General features: G+C 42.3%; 1 non-coding gene across 1 annotated transcript; it reads right to left on the bottom strand.

Moving 5' to 3' along the window:
• Positions 1–2132: 2132 nt before the first annotated feature.
• Positions 2133–2205, bottom strand: Trnav-aac. The gene has a single exon. It is a non-coding gene; the product is annotated as a tRNA-Val (tRNA).
• Positions 2206–3286: the final 1081 nt, after the last annotated feature.

Here is a 3286-nt window from a genome sequence, read left to right as displayed (position 1 = left end):
TTTACCACAGCACCATATCTCGATTATGACATCGATATACCCGCTTCAATTCGACCCAAGATCGTCCCAGAAGTGGAAGACCAAGAGGGACCAAACCTGCTCAGGACTATTTATCCGGGTGTTTCACCTACGTCACCGATTTGCTACGGCAACCGACACTGCAGGACAGGTGCCTGGTTTTCGAAGAATGTCCTACCAAACAATCAGAAATCGTCTGAGAGAAGTGAGAATTCGAGAATTCGACCAGAAGTTGGACCTGTTCGGACACGATTACACCGACAACAAGGAGTCCAATGGTGCATGGAACCTGAGGAACTGGCGACGCGTTTGGATCAACGATGGATCGTGTTTCGTCCTGCAATGACGGGATGGGAGACAACGTGTCTATCGACGTCGACACGAACGTATTCCGCCGAACTGCGTTCGATGGGTGGACAAAGTGTCATGGTGTTGGGAGCCATGTCCTACACGGGTATATCAGAGCTAGTGGTGGTTCAAGGCAATCTTGCAGCAAATCGCTACATCGACCAAGTCTTGCGACCTCATCTCCTCCCACGTTTTAACCGCCAGAGGTAACTGTTTCAACACGACTACGCTCGACCCCACACAGCTCGTGTAACAGGTGCCTATCCCGCCAATGCAAACGTCAATGTCTTTCCCTGGCTTTCCAAATCGCCGGATCAGAACTCTATTAAGCATCTATGGAACGAACTTGATCGACGCGTCCGTAAACGTCACCATCGTCCTCAGACATTTGCTGAACTTGCCAACGCGTTGCAGGAGGAATGGCGAAGAATTCCCAAAGCCAAAATCCGACCACCTGTGCAATCCCTTCCAGGGCGGTGTCGAGCAGTGACGGCTGCAAGGGGTGGTGTCACCAGGTACTGACCTGAACGCCCCCTTGTGTCCACATATGTGTAGTGAGTGCGTGTAGTGAGTGAATTAATGTCGACAATGACAACAATACATACGTTGATCCGTCTGTCGAATCTCCTCCACCTATGTTCAAGCCTAATCGACTTATCTACACTTCAATGCGTTTAATACATTTCCTTATTTTTGGACTGTGTGTTTCTATTTTTGTTTTCTTTTTTTGGGGGGTGAAGAATTTAATTTAGGAATTGTTTTTTTTTTTTGTAAAATATGTTGACGTCAGAGACAAGATCTTTGTCTAATGCACGAGGGCCTATCTCCCGCAGCACAACTCCAGATATGTAAACATGCATAATGTCCAGCACACGTGACGGTAGGTTGTTTCACTATCATTGTGTAGCAAGTAATTCTATGTTGTCCAACATGATCCCGTTTCTGGCAGCTATTCTGACAGTCCAAGCCGCCATCTGCACCATTGTCACACTGTTGTCATATACTGACTGTCATGTACTGGAACAAGGAGATATGTCAACTGTAGTCTTCAACGTATTTTCTGTGAGCCTGCTCATCCGCGGTAAGTGTATCAAGATTCCAACTACACGTATTTCTACATACCACCCAGGTGCAGCTCCTACTGATGAGATACCCGTGATGTGTACAGGCAGCACATCAAAACACAACCAGGGGTGTAAACACTGACTTTCCTAAGTAGCAGGGTAGCTTAGTGGTTAAAGCGTTCGCTCGTCACGCTGAAGGCCCGGGTTCGATTCCCCACATAGGGACAATGTGTGAAGCCTATTTTTAGCAATATTCCAGCAATATAAAAAAGCGGCGTAAAACCAAACGCACTCGCTCACTACAAAGACATAAAAGTAAAGGTAGAAATTGGAGGGTTCTAGCGGATTTTATGTGCGCTTTAATTATGCAGACAGGCCGTACTCTCGATTATGCGCTGTCTGTTAAGAATAGAAATAGAAAGAAACCGGCGTAAAAACACTGTCTGTACTATACAAACTCTATTTCATGACAATGGTTCAGTGGTATCACAACAATCATGCCAGAAAAGGAAAACAAATTTATGGTCGTTTTTCCCATCGTGTGTGAAACATGTATTATACTGCAATATTATGTTGTAATATACTTTTCAGCTCTATCACATCCATGCAATGTATTAATAGTGTCAAGCTGCATATCAATCATAAATATTTGTAGCTCACAGAAAACGTTGACGTCAGAAATCATGAAGGCACAAATAAAAGAGGTTCCGACGAGGCTCGAACTCGTGACCTTCTGCGTGTTAAGCAGACGTGATAACCACTACACCACGGAACCCGCTCACTTTGACGTGGCAATTTTGAGTATTTTAATATACAATCAATTGAGTTTTGTGTGTATAAATATGTTAGCTTCGTTGTATTTATGTTTATTCGAAAAAAGCTGTTAAATAATGGGTTAATAATCATTGGATAATATGCGTTGAGGTTCGTTCTTGGTCTAACTGTGTTCTATTGCGCGCAAGTGCCCGTTGGTCCTGATATTATTGATGATAATATCTATAATTGATGTTTGATGTTTGTCATAATGGTTATATCTTTGCCATTACTGGTACTTTAAGAAAAGCACACCCTTTACCTTGTAATGAAACCGATTTCTAACCAGATATATGTCATAGCTAGGCTACTATAGTTTACCAAATAAAATTGCAATGAAATTTAATTATGACGAAAATCACTCGTGTCAACATAACATTCATATTGAAACTTGTACAAAAACGGAAACCTGATATCAAATAAATTAGGTTTTAAACCGCCCTTTTACCTACCATGACGACTATATACTTCCAACTGTTTGGGGGAAACGGCTGATTATATATCTGTGCCTGCAATAATGTACCTGCAAAGTCATGTGTAGGCACATTAATAATTGTGATATGCGTTAGCAAGCCTTTCCATACATAGATCTAATGATAAAGTAATAAAAGAGATGTTTCAAATGTCTTTTATTCCAGTAATAGAAATAACAAGGCAGGCTGCACATATTCAGTTTCCACAGGTTGATCACTTTGACCAAAGTTCACCGACACAAGTGAGGTTCGTTGACTACGTTGACAGATTCCACCCACTGTCAGAAACTGAAAGAGTTGGGGTGGGCTTTTCAATCTGTTGTGAAAACAGATGATGAGGTGCTGGTTCCCATACTGAGATGGCAAAGTGGTTGATACACACTAAATACAAACCTCGTTAGTAAAGTAAGAAGCTAGGGAAACCAAAATAACCCACCCAGATTACTAAACGGGATTTACCTTATTATGAGTTGCCGTGGTCTAGAACTGATACTCTGACATACCACTTACCGCTGCATTAACTTTTTTCTGTCATCTGTAAATCGCGGGCAAAAATCTTGTTTCGTGTAA

Source organism: Haliotis rubra, unplaced genomic scaffold, assembly GCF_003918875.1.
Source record: "Haliotis rubra isolate DU_JTF1 unplaced genomic scaffold, ASM391887v1 Scf654, whole genome shotgun sequence".
Taxonomy (NCBI): Eukaryota; Metazoa; Mollusca; class Gastropoda; order Lepetellida; family Haliotidae; genus Haliotis; species Haliotis rubra.
This window is presented reverse-complemented; position numbering and strand designations above follow the sequence as displayed.